This window comes from Anser cygnoides, unplaced genomic scaffold, assembly GCF_040182565.1.
Source record: "Anser cygnoides isolate HZ-2024a breed goose unplaced genomic scaffold, Taihu_goose_T2T_genome scaffold_41_1, whole genome shotgun sequence".
Classification (NCBI taxonomy): Eukaryota; Metazoa; Chordata; class Aves; order Anseriformes; family Anatidae; genus Anser; species Anser cygnoides.
Window position 1 is genome coordinate 322,931 of NW_027103065.1, and position 14,128 is coordinate 337,058.

Genomic DNA, 14,128 nt, shown 5'->3' on the forward strand with positions numbered 1-14,128 from the left:
CTTTTCCTCCCAGGTCCCCAATTAACTTTTGATCTTCCCGTGTGTACCTAGGTTCCTGTCCTTCACCTAAAGTTTGTATTTTACCGTCTGGTATCAAAGTGAGCGCTTCTGCCTCAGCCAATCCGGCCACCCTTTTTGCTTCTTGGTCAGCCAATCAGTTCCCTACCTCGAAGTCAGCGGTTCCTTTTTGGTGTCCCCGGCAATGTATAACAGCCACCTTCTCTGGGTGCTTTACTGCTTCCAACAACTTCAAAATCTCCTCAGCATATTTTATTTGTTTTCCTTGGGCCGTTAATAATCCTCGTTCCTTCCAGATAGCCCCATGTGCATGCACCACACCAAATGCATACTTAGAGTCTGTCCAGATATTTACTTTCTTTCCTGCTGCTAGTTCCAATGCCCGCGTAAGGGCAATTATTTCTGCTTTCTGAGCAGACGTCCCAGGGGGTAATGGTTTCGACTCAATTACCTGTTGAGTGGTCGTCACCGCATACCCTGCTTTGTGTTGTCCTTGTTTCACAAAGCTGCTTCCATCAGTATACCATGATTCGTCCGCGTCTTCCAAGGGCTCCTCCTTGAGATCTGGTCGGCTAGAATACACAGTTTCCATAGTTTCGATACAATCGTGGACCACTGGCTCGTCAGGAGCGTTACTAAGGAAAGAAGCTGGGTTCACAATGTTAGTAACCACAATTTCTACGTCATCTTGCTCCACCAGTATTGCTTGGTATTTTAAAAATCTTTGAGGGGATAACCAGTGTGCCCCTTTCTGCTCCAAGACTGCCGAGACAGTGTGTGATACCAGCACGGTTATCTTCTGTCCCATAGTGAACTTCCGAGCCTCCTGTATATTCATGATGACAGCGGCCACCGCTCGAAGGCAACCCGGCCAACCTTTACTTACTTCATCCAGTTGTTTAGAGAAGTAGGCCACAGCTCTCCTGTAGGGGCCCAGCTTCTGTGCCAGCACCCCCAGAGCCATCCCTTGTCTCTCATAGGAGTACAACCAAAAGGGTTTAGACAAGTCCGGTAGACCCAAAGCTGGTGCTCGCATTAACTCCAATTTAAGCTTCTTAAAGGCAGCCCGTGCTTCCCCCGTCCAGACCAATTTTGATTGGTTATTCTTGATGAGGTCATATAGGGGTTTTACAATTAGTCCATAATTATTAATCCATAGACGGCACCAACCTGTCATCCCTAGAAAAGTTCGTAATTCCTTAATGGTCTGTGGTTCTGGGGTACGGCAGATAGTTTCTTTCCGTTCTGTTCCTAACTCCCTTTGTCCCCCTGAAATCTCAAACCCCAAGTAAGTTACACGTGACTGAATCAGCTGAGCCTTCTGTTGAGAGACTCGATACCCATTCAAACCCAGAAAATTAAGGAGACTTATCGTCCATTGCATGCAGCTGCTCCTATTCTCAGTGGCTATCAAAAGGTCATCAACGTATTGCAGCAGAACTCCTTCGGTGTTTGGGGCCTCCCAAACCTCAAGCTCTTTTGCTAGTTGATTCCCAAAAATCGTGGGGCTGTTTTTGAATCCCTGCGGCAATACGGTCCAGGTCAATTGAGCCTTTCGTCCTGAGTCTGGATTTTCCCATTCAAAAGCAAAAAGCTTCTGACTTTCTGGGGCTAAAGTCAGGCAGAAGAAGGCATCTTTTAAATCCAGTACGGTAAACCAAACTAAATTATCTTTTAATTTAGTCAGTAATGTGTACGGGTTGGCTACCACAGGGTGTATATCTTCAGTGATCTTATTTATAGCTCTTAAATCCTGCACTAATCTATAGTTCTTCCCATCTGGCTTCTTAATTGGTAGTATAGGAGTATTATATTCAGATTCACACTCAACCAGCAGTCCATGTTTTAAAAACTTATCCACTATCCCCTTAATTCCTTTCCTGTCTTCTAATCTTAGGGGATATTGCTTAATCTTAACTGGCCTTTCCCCTGGCTTTAATCTCACCACTATCGGGGCTGCATTTTTGGCTCGCCCAGGGATGTCAGTAGCCCAGACTCCTGGGTAAACTTGGTCTAAAATCTCCGAAGGTACTTTACCGATGGGGTCTGCTTGTATCAGCGTTAAGCTTAGCGCGGTTATCAGCTTTTCTTCTCTCACCTATAACCCCACCTTCCCTTTTTCAAAGACAATTTCCGCTTCTAATTGTTCTAGTAAATCTCGCCCCAGCAAAGACTTCGGGGATCCTGGTAAATATAAAAACCTATGTATTCCCATCTGTTTCCCTAACTTATATTTTAAAGGCCTTAGGAAAAAGGCTTTCTCGTGCTGGCCTGTAGCTCCTATCACCGTCACAAAATCCTCATCCTCTGGTATCAATTTCTGGTTTAACACAGAATAAGTCGCTCCTGTGTCAATTAAAAACTCCACTTCCTGTCCTGATTTCCCTAGCTTAATTTTAACCAGCGGATCTGCTAGGGTAGAATCCCCCGGTCCACTTCATTGGTCGGGAGATACACTAGCTACCATCAACCTGTTCTTCTCCCGTTGTTTCGGACATTCCCTTCTCCAATGACCCACTTCCCTACAATATGCACACTGATTCGGTCTCAGGGGAGGCTTTACTGACCTTCCCCTTATCCCATTCCCTCTTCCTTTTCCCTGAAAAGGTTCTTCTTGCCTCTGTAAGGCCGCAACAGTTGCCGCAGCAATAGCCCTACCCAGCCTTTGTTTCTCATTCCCTTCTCGATTCCTAAATACCCTCCATGCCTCTTCCACCAGCCTTTCTAAATCTCTCACATCCGGCTCCTTCATTTTCTGAAGCTTCCGCCTTATATCGTCCGCAGACTGACCCAAGAACAGTGATACTAGCTGGACTTTACCTTCCTCAGAAGAGGGGTCTATCGTAAATTTTTGCATTGCTGTCCTTAGTCGATCGAGAAATTCTGACGGGGTCTCAGTTTGCCCCTGTTTTATGGTATATAACCTAGACCAGTTTACAGACTTTGGTATCGCACTTTCCAAGGCGATCCTAATCCATTCCTGATATCTTTTTAATAACCTATAATCACCCTCATCATTATAGTCCCAGTTTGGGTCCACTCTGGGCACATATACCTCCACAGTTCCAGGTAAAACTCCTGACGTTACCTGGGTCTGTACTTGAGTTTGTGCATTCTTAATTACCAGTTGCTTTTCCGTTTCCGATAATGCTGCCAGCATTATCTCTATATCTTTCCAATCGGGATCTAAATTCTTTACAATCAGCTCAAACCTCCGGGCCACTGATTCTGGATCATCCCGGTATCCTTTCACAGCTTCCTTCCATGAATCTAACTCAGCAGTTGTGAAAGGTACTTTTATCCGAGCTGGTCCGTTAGCCCCCATAGCCTGTCGTAACGGGGCTTGAATAATGGGCCCGACCTTACTTCGGGTTCGAGCCGTGATCGGGGTAAAGTCTCCATTCCCCCAACTCTCATTTTTCTTATCTATTCTGCCGTTTCCTGAGCTCGCCCCCACGCCTCGTTCTATTATCTGGGGCGGGAGGACATAATCCTCCATTCTCTCCTCTGACTCATTCAATTTCAAACATCTCTGCCCGATACTGCACGCTGAACAACATCTTTTCATTTTTCTTGCCCCTTCCTTCTTCATATCCTTTTCTATTGCCAGGATCAAAGGATCCTGTGGGGCTAAGTTAATTCCACACTCCTTCTGCCATTCCGGGTGGTTTCTCAAAGTGAAAAACATATCTGCGTATGACACCTCATCCCACTTTCCTTCTCTCCTTAGAAACAACATTAACTGTAGTAAAGTATTATAATTTAAGGTTCCATTCAGTGGCCATTTTTCCTCACAATCCAACTTATAAAGTGGCCACCATTGATTACAATATTTTATCAATGTTTTCTTATTTTCAGTTCCACCGGGGGATCCCCCTATATCTTTCCAATGACTCAAGATACATCCCAACGGGCTTTTCTTTGGAATCCCACTACTCTGCTGCCCCCCCATGTTACAGTTCAGAATGTTTCTTGTTACACAATACAAGCCGGCAGCTTTCCACAATAACACCAAGATCCTAGTAACGTTATAAAGAGTATAATCAAAATCCCAAAGACAATAGCCAAGGTCAAGTTCCACATTTAAACACAACGTAATACCAACCTCGCATGCAAAGGTTACTTGTTTCCCAACAGCAACTGAGTGCTTTCCAAAAAACCAAATGCCGTCCTGCAGAAAACTTTTACTTTCTGACTTACAGACGACCCCAATTGACCGGTCAACCAAATAAACCAAAATAAAGAATATAATCACTTACAGTGATGGGATCCGTGTCTGCCTCCGCAGTGATCCGTTGAGTCGAGGAGTCCCTCCGGGAAATCCCGGGGGTACCCTAGGGAGTCCTGTTCCCAGCGGGTCCTGCGGTCCGACAGAGAAGAAGTCCCATCTGGGGTGCCAGATTGATTCAAAGATCATAAATCCAGTTTCTTTAAGTGATTTATTCTTTATTGACGGCGCCGGATGCACGGGGGATCTTTCCGCCTATCGTGCATCCCGAAGTGAAAAGCCGTCCCAAATTTATACATCACAGTGATTAATATTTTATTAACGCCTATACATATTCATTATCTAACCCCGCCTACTCTCGCTTCTCATGCTAATCAGTTTTTTGTGTCCTGCGCCTGCGCAGATCCTCTCAGTGGTCTTGGGCAGGGGTCGTCAAGCTGTGGTCGGTGGTCTCAGAGAGGAAGGCCATAAGTCTTCCTCACAGTGTACTTTTCACCCTTGGTCAGGATTCTGCTGATTTAGCTTTCTTCCTAACCGCAAGGACTGTTTTTTCTTCGAATCTTCTGCTCATTATTTTCTTATCTTGGATTCCAATGTCTTGTTCGAGATATATTGCCCGTATGTCCTATTTTGAGATACATTGTCCGTACATCTGTTTCCTGCCCTACACCTAATGTTCTGTTCTCCTTTAATAGTTTCATTCTTAACCCTTTCTTATCTGGAATCGCCTCAGCTTCCCTAATCACAACCCACCTACTAGTTCCATAACACAGTTTATATAATTTTTTTTTTTCCTCTCGGTGACCAGGACCCTCCCCAGTTTCCCCATTGACTGGGTAATCCATGTTCACAATCTATCCAGTGCTTCACAGAAAATACACAGCTGCTGGCCTGTTACTAGTCAATTTTATTTTTTTCTTGACTGTTTTCCTCTTTGAGGTGGTAATGTTTCTTACACCGTGATTTCCACCCAATTGCTCTAAGGATTCTGGTTGTCTGCATTTTACAAGGTTGTCTGTTAAGCTTTCTTATCACTGCAAGCATATATCAATACCACCTTCCTTCCCTCTAAACGATGTAACTCTGTGCAAAAACATTTTTATTCCCACAGCCTTGATCCCCTTACCCTAAAATCCTTATTCTCTTTAACCCTAACAACTCTAACCACAACCCTAACCCTTCATATCAACCCCCCGACGCTAATGACACTGACTAATGATCCAAACCCCAAACCCCAGGCAACCAACAAAGAAACAGACACAAAGCTGAAAACTACAAAAAAGGCAAAACCCTGGATACAGACCCCAAATCACAAACACGCTACCAAAATGCTACAGAAAAGCCCCAGACGCAGGCCCCAAGCACTACAGCTAGGCCCCAGAAGCTCTAGACACATCCCAAAGCCAAAATGCGATCCCCAAACACTACAGAAAAGCCCCCAAACACCAGACACAGGCTGCAGAAGTCTACAAGCAGGCCCCAGCCACACCCGGATGCAGACCCCAACTGTCCACAAGCAGCTCCCAACCCACCCCCCCCATGAACTGGACCCCCCACCACCACCACCCAGATGCATGCCCCAGGCCCCAGGCCTCAGCCCCAGCCCCCACACCCCAGACTCAGGCCCCAAAGGTGTACAACCAGCTCCCAACTGCCCCCCTCAAAGGGAGGCCCCAAAGCCTGCCAGAGGACCCTAGAGCGTACAAGCAGCTCCCAACCCCCCCGGCACAGGCCCCAACCCCCCCCCCGGACACAGGCCCCAAAGGTGTACAAGCAACTCCCCATCCTCCCCAGAGGCACGCCCCAAAGGTGTACAAACAGCCCCAACCCCCCAAGACCCAGACCCCTACAGCGTAGAAGCAGCTCCCAACCCCATGCCCCCAAGGCACATGCCCCAACCCCTCCCCCAAGGCAGGCCCTAACAGTGTACAAGCAGCTCCCACCCCCCCCCCAGACGCAGGCCCCAAAGGTGTACAAGCAGGCCCCTACAGTATACAAGCAGCTCACAACCACCCCCCCAAAGGCAGGCCCCAACCCCCTCCAGATGCAAGCCCGAAAGGTTAAAACCAGCTCCAACCCCCCAACCCCCCCCGCCCCGCGCAGACGCAGGCCCCAAAGGTGTACAAGCAGTTCCCAACCCCTCCAAGGCAGGCCCCAAAAGTGTACAGGCAGGCCCCTACAGTGTAGAAACGCTCCAACCCCCCCCGCTTCCACCTCGAGGGAGGCCCTCCCCCCCCAGTATACACGAAGCTCCCAACCCCCTCTCAGAGGAATGCCTAAAAAAGTATGCAAGCAGCTCCTAACACCCCCCCCCCCCCCCCAAAAGAGGCAGTCCCCAAAGGTGTACAAGCAGGCCCTCAAATCCCTTAGGTGTACAAGCAGGCCCTTCAAATCCCTTAGCCCCTGCGCCAGCTTTATTGGCGAGCAGCGAGGCTGGGGGGGGAGGGGGGCAAGACAGCCTTAAATAAAATACAAATATAAAAAGTGTTATAAATGGCTGTTATAAATCCAAATAGGATTACAATCAAAGTTTACAATTTATTAAACGAATAGAGGCAAGCAAGCAGCGCTGGGTGCGCCGGGAGTCTCTGCTCCCCCAGGACGCACGCCTGTTACGTAAGGCGGCTGGTTTTGATGCTCCCAGGCTAATACATATCCATTACTACTTCGAGAAGAGGCAGGGTTATTAGAATTGGTTTCCGGAATCCAAAACCCCTCCCAGGGGCGCCTGCGTACCAGTCTCTGGTGGTCTCTCGGGGCTTGCTCGGGCTGAATGCTGGTTGTCTTCCTCTCAGGCTTTTGTCCTTCAATTGTCCTTCAGCTCCCCCTTCCTCCTCATTTGGGAGCCTCTGCGCCGGATTTCAGAAACTCTAGCAACATCCCCTGCAGTAGTCAGCACTTTTCCCTAAAAACCCCTTTGTTCTCTTATCACCTAGACCCGGGCCTCGATGGTAACCCTTCAAATCCCTTAGTGACACGAATTGCTGGACCATTCCTTACAAAAGGAAGGATAAAATATGTAGAGGAGCAATGGCACACGCGAAAGCCCAGCGCCGCGGGCAGAGGCAGCGAAGGTTGACGGCAGAACAGTGCTCGGTTTGAACACGGAGAGGGAAAGCGAGGGGAAGGTGGCCGAAGCCGGCCGCAGTCTCTGAGCTCTCCTCCTCCTGATTGTTTTCTCTCAAAGCCATTTCTGTCTGTGTGCGGGCACCCGGAGCCGGCAGAAGTCCCCGTGAAGTCCTTCGGCAGGACGGAGGGCTGCGTGGGCTCCAGTGAGAGAGGGAGTTAGGAGAATCTTATCAAGTAGAGATAGAGCGCTGACGGCGTTAAACTAGGATGCTACTTAGCGTCTTTGCTAACTATGGTGCATTGTGCCAATTAACTAAAGCAAGAAGCCTTGGGCCCCTTACCAAGGTCAGTCTCCTAATAAGAGAGTGAGCCTGTCTTAAGAAACTGGGAGAAACTGGTCCTGCAGATGGACAAGAGCCAAGGAGCAACTGAGTCTGTGCAAAGACAAGAGGTCAACTAGCGGTGACGAGGAAGAGTCATCAATCTTCATGCCCACGACCTCCCGTGCTGCCCAGCGCTGAATAAACATACCTACTTTACAATCTCACTGATTGTGGAGTCCCTTTTCCGCAAGTCACTAGCAGCGGTTTCTTCCGCAGAGGTTTTCCCAGAGCCGCTTCAAAGCTTCCCTCGCGGAGCTGGGGCGTCGCAGGGGGTCGTCAAAGCACGCACGCGTGCACACACACACACAGGCGTTGTTGTCCAAACAGAAAGTATTTACAACAAATTCGACAAGCGGTTTTCCTCTGCCAGCAGCAAATGCCTGAGGGCCCCTACAGCTTCACAAATCATAGCACAAAGAGCCTAAAGTTCCTCTAAAATTTAGGGAAATGATTCAAAATAGATCTGCTAGGGGAAAACGATCACTGGCGGCAGGGTACACAATACACGCGAGTCTCAGCTCTCCTCCGCAGGGCCAGTGCCCACGCCCAAGTGCGACGCTGATGGCACTCGAACATTTGCTGTAGCAGACAGCAGAGCCAGCAGCTCAGGGGAGCAATTTTAAAAACCAGGAGGCACTTAAACCAACCCTTAATTGACCCAGTTACTGCAGGAGAGTCCCGACTACTCGCCCTGGAGTCCTACTGTCACCAGCAAAAAGCACCAACCAAAGCTTGGGGGAACTTTGGTACAGCACAAGAGAAGGGAGTGGGGGTAGCGTAGCCGTATCGCAGAGCTGCTGCTTTTCACACCATTTTATCATCCCTGATAATTGAAAGTAAGGCCGGGTGGGCTGACCCCACCACCACCACTCCTGGCAGCATGTTTGGTCCACAACGCTAGAATAATTATTTTGCTCCCTCCCGCCCTTACAGCTTCATCATCTGAAAAGATTACAGTCAAAACAATGGCATACACAAATAAAAGTCAAGAGTTGACATAGTAACTCCGGGATTTGGGTATCAACTGTTCGAGAAATCAGAACACCCAGGCTTCACAATGTGCCCAACATCGAGCTGTGCCAAGGGGGGGCGGAAGGAAGAAGCTTTCCGTTTAAGCCTTCAGAGCATCGCTCCATCACTACGTCAATTCACAGCCACCACAGCGTGCCGATGGACATCTTTCTGTGCCAAAAGAAGCAAGTGTTTTGTCCTCTTGATATCAAAGGTAGCCACCTATACTTACGGAACTATGCACAAGACCTTAACTCTGACCAGCAGGAAAACTTAGGACAACTGAGTGCAGATCCTGCCAATTTCTACCAGTTCCAACTGTGCTTTAAGTCTCATTGCAAAGCCTCAGTTAGAAAAAGGATCACCTCAGGGTATCCAACAAGAAGAAGAGTTGTTTTCTTTTTTTTTTTTTTTTTTTTAATATACCATAGGACTATGCAGTTCAATCATCAATCATCTTGGAAAGCTCAAGGAGGAGGTCATCCTCATCCTTCCCTGGGTCCAAGTCGAGCTCGGCTTCCAGTATGCCGTCTGAGAGTTCCCAAAGTAGCATCTCTAAATCCTCGTCTACAGATACGGGCGCGTTGCCTGTGGAACTCAGCCGGCGTGTCCTTGCTTCTTCTAGCTGGGAAGAAGCTGAAGTCGAGCTTGAGAACTCCATTGGCTCCACGGATTCTGCCTGGCTTCCAAGATGTGCTTCAGGTCTTGGCAGAGCAAGGAAGAGAACAATCAGTATATGCCATTTCTTAACGGGAAATCCCTTTTCTGCAAACCGGCTCTTAAAACCGTAGCCAACCCCTCCTGCACTTCAATCTTACCCAGGGATTGTTATTCAATTAACCCAGGGCTACATTTAGAGCCCAATATATTAGCAGGTACATTTTTCAGTTTGGGGGTTTCTCTGTGAAGCCAGAGCACCCGGAGTCTAGCAAAGATGGGAAACCAACATGGCCTCCCGGAAGCCCAGTGTCCGAGAACTACATCTCCCGGCATGCTCTGGGAAAACAATATGGACTCCCGGAAACCCGGTGGCCAAGAACTAAATTTCCCAGCACTCCCCAGAAAATTGAGCCTCGCACCTTGCCGTAGGACGCCATTTTTTGCTCTGTTACATTACCGGTTTCGTGTTTATGGAGGGTTTTCCCGCCGTTTTGGGGGGTTTCCCCTCAATTTCGGGTTTTCAGCTCTCCATTTCAGAGTTCTTCCCCGCAATTTTGGGGTTCCTTCCCCTAATTTGGTGCTTCGGCCCCCCCCCCCCCCACTTTTGGGGTTCCCCCTCCATTTTGGGGATTCCCCCCAATTCCAAGCCCCCCACAATTTTGGAGGCCCCCACCATCCTTTCTTGGCCTGCCACCCTAATATTAAGGTTCTTTCCCCCAATGTTGGGGTTCTCACCACATGTTTGAGGTTCCTTCCCTTAATTTGGGGCTTAGCTCCCCGGGATCTGGGGTTTTAACCCCAATTTTGGGGGTCCCCCCCCAAGTTTGGGGATTCCTCCCCAGGTCTGGGGGGGGTCCACATTCAATTCTGGAATTTCACACTTCCATTTAAGTCTTCTTCCCCCCAATTTGGGGGTTCACCCACCCAATTTTGGGGGTTCCTCCCTTAATTTGGGGGGACCCGACCAATTTTGGGGGTCCCCCCCAATTGTAGAGTCCCCCACCCTCCTTTTTTGGGTTCCCCCCTAATATTAAAGAGTTCTTCCGCCCAATTTTGGGGGACCCCACAATTTGGCCGTTCCTTCCCCTAACTTTGGGCTTCAACCCTTCAATTTTGGGTGGGCTCCTCCCCTCTTATTTTGGCCTTCCGCCCTAATATTAGGCCTAACCCCTAAGAACCTTGACCCCTAAGCCTATGGCAACCACGGATCTAACCCTAACCCCTACCCCAACAAACCCTAGAAACCCTAACCCTAAAAACCCTTACAGCCCTAACCCGATAAAATTTACCACACTAAACCCCTGAAGACTGTTCTGGGGGGTCCACATCCAATTCTGGAATTTCACACTTCCATTTAAGTCTTCTTCCCCCCAATTTGGGGGTTCGCCCACCCAATTTTGGGGGTTCCTCCCCTAATTTGGGGGGGACACAACCGATTTTAGAGTCCCCCACCCTCCTTTTTTGGGTTCCCCCCTAATATTAAAAGTTCTTCCGCCCAATTTTGGGGGACCCCACAATTTTGACGTTCCTTCCCCTAACTTGGGGCTTCAACCCTTCAATTTTGGGGGGGGCTCCCACCCTCTTATTTTGGCCTTCCGCCCTAATATTAGGCCTAACCCCTAAGAACCTTGACCCCTAACGCTATGGCAACCACGGATCTAACCCTAACCCCTACCCCAACAAACCCTAGAAACCCTAACCCTAAAAACCCTTACAGTCCTAACCCGATAAAATTTACCACACTAGACCTACGCCTAAAAGCCCTAACCCTAAAAATTAAGACCCTCTAAACCCTAACCCAAAACGTAAAGATTCTCAAAGCCCTAACGCTGGAGACCCTAACCTTAAAAAAAAAAAAAAAAAGACCTTAAAACCCTAACCCTAAATACCTGACCATAACTAAAACCCTAAGACCCTAACCCTAAAAACCCTATCAACACTAAAACCACAAAATACTTTAAAACCTTAACACACTAATCCCCAAACCCTAACCCTTATAACTCCAACCCTAACAACCTTAAAATCCTAACCCTAAACCCTGGAAACCCTAACCCTGAAACCCAACCCTAGTGCCTTAGCCCTGAAACCTTAAAACCCTAACACCTTATTAGAAACACTCTGTAACCAATACCATAGGCTCAGGCAAGTATCTCAGTGAGGTAGCATTTTTAGTCACGATTGCAATGGCAGGCGTCCCACAAGCCACCTACTAGTTCCATAACACAGTTTATATAATTTTTTTTTTCCTCTCGGTGACCAGGACCCTCCCCAGTTTCCCCATTGACTGGGTAATCCATGTTCACAATCTATCCAGTGCTTCACAGAAAATACACAGCTGCTGGCCTGTTACTAGTCAATTTTATTTTTTTCTTGACTGTTTTCCTCTTTGAGGTGGTAATGTTTCTTACACCGTGATTTCCACCCAATTGCTCTAAGGATTCTGGTTGTCTGCATTTTACAAGGTTGTCTGTTAAGCTTTCTTATCACTGCAAGCATATATCAATACCACCTTCCTTCCCTCTAAACGATGTAACTCTGTGCAAAAACATTTTTATTCCCACAACCTTGATCCCCTTACCCTAAAATCCTTATTCTCTTTAACCCTAACAACTCTAACCACAACCCTAACCCTTCATATCACCCCCCCGACGCTAATGACACTGACTAATGATCCAAACCCCAAACCCCAGGCAACCAACAAAGAAACAGACACAAAGCTGAAAACTACAAAAAAGGCAAAACCCTGGATACAGACCCCAAATCACAAACACGCTACCAAAATGCTACAGAAAAGCCCCAGACGCAGGCCCCAAGCACTACAGCTAGGCCCCAGAAGCTCTAGACACATCCCAAAGCCAAAATGCGATCCCCAAACACTACAGAAAAGCCCCCAAACACCAGACACAGGCTGCAGAAGTCTACAAGCGGGCCCCAGCCACACCCGGATGCAGACCCCAACTGTCCACAAGCAGCTCCCAACCCACCCCCCCCATGAACTGGACCCCCCACCACCACCACCCAGATGCATGCCCCAGGCCCCAGGCCTCAGCCCCAGCCCCCACACCCCAGACTCAGGCCCCAAAGGTGTACAACCAGCTCCCAACTGCCCCCCTCAAAGGGAGGCCCCAAAGCCTGCCAGAGGACCCTAGAGCGTACAAGCAGCTCCCAACCCCCCCGGCACAGGCCCCAACCCCCCCCCCGGACACAGGCCCCAAAGGTGTACAAGCAACTCCCCATCCTCCCCAGAGGCACGCCCCAAAGGTGTACAAACAGCCCCAACCCCCCAAGACCCAGACCCCTACAGCGTAGAAGCAGCTCCCAACCCCATGCCCCCAAGGCACATGCCCAACCCCTCCCCCAAGGCAGGCCCTAACAGTGTACAAGCAGCTCCCACCCCCCCCCAGACGCAGGCCCCAAAGGTGTACAAGCAGGCCCCTACAGTATACAAGCAGCTCACAACCACCCCCCCAAAGGCAGGCCCCAACCCCCTCCAGATGCAAGCCCGAAAGGTTAAAACCAGCTCCAACCCCCCAACCCCCCCCGCCCCGCGCAGACGCAGGCCCCAAAGGTGTACAAGCAGTTCCCAACCCCTCCAAGGCAGGCCCCAAAAGTGTACAGGCAGGCCCCTACAGTGTAGAAACGCTCCAACCCCCCCCGGCTTCCACCTCGAGGGAGGCCCTCCCCCCCCAGTATACACGAAGCTCCCAACCCCCTCTCAGAGGAATGCCTAAAAAAGTATACAAGCAGCTCCTAACACCCCCCCACCCCCCCCCCCCCAAAAAGAGGCAGTCCCCAAAGGTGTACAAGCAGGCCCTCAAATCCCTTAGGTGTACAAGCAGGCCCTTCAAATCCCTTAGCCCCTGCGCCAGCTTTATTGGCGAGCAGCGAGGCTGGGGGGGGAGGGGGGCAAGACAGCCTTAAATAAAATACAAATATAAAAAGTGTTATAAATGGCTGTTATAAATCCAAATAGGATTACAATCAAAGTTTACAATTTATTAAACGAATAGAGGCAAGCAAGCAGCGCTGGGTGCGCCGGGAGTCTCTGCTCCCCCAGGACGCACGCCTGTTACGTAAGGCGGCTGGTTTTGATGCTCCCAGGCTAATACATATCCATTACTACTTCGAGAAGAGGCAGGGTTATTAGAATTGGTTTCCGGAATCCAAAACCCCTCCCAGGGGCGCCTGCCTACCAGTCTCTGGTGGTCTCTCGGGGCTTGCTCGGGCTGAATGCTGGTTGTCTTCCTCTCAGGCTTTTGTCCTTCAATTGTCCTTCAGCTCCCCCTTCCTCCTCGTTTGGGAGCCTCTGCGCCGGATTTCAGAAACTCTAGCAACATCCCCTGCAGTAGTCAGCACTTTTCCCTAAAAACCCCTTTGTTCTCTTATCACCTAGACCCGGGCCTCGATGGTAACCCTTCAAATCCCTTAGTGACACGAATTGCTGGACCATTCCTTACAAAAGGAAGGATAAAATATGTAGAGGAGCAATGGCACACGCGAAAGCCCAGCGCCGCGGGCAGAGGCAGCGAAGGTTGACGGCAGAACAGTGCTCGGTTTGAACACGGAGAGGGAAAGCGAGGGGAAGGTGGCCGAAGCCGGCCGCAGTCTCTGAGCTCTCCTCCTCATGATTGTTTTCTCTCAAAGCCATTTCTGTCTGTGTGCGGGCACCCGGAGCCGGCAGAAGTCCCCGTGAAGTCCTTCGGCAGGACGGAGGGCTGCGTGGGCTCCAGTGAGAGAGGGAGTTAGGAGAATCTTATCA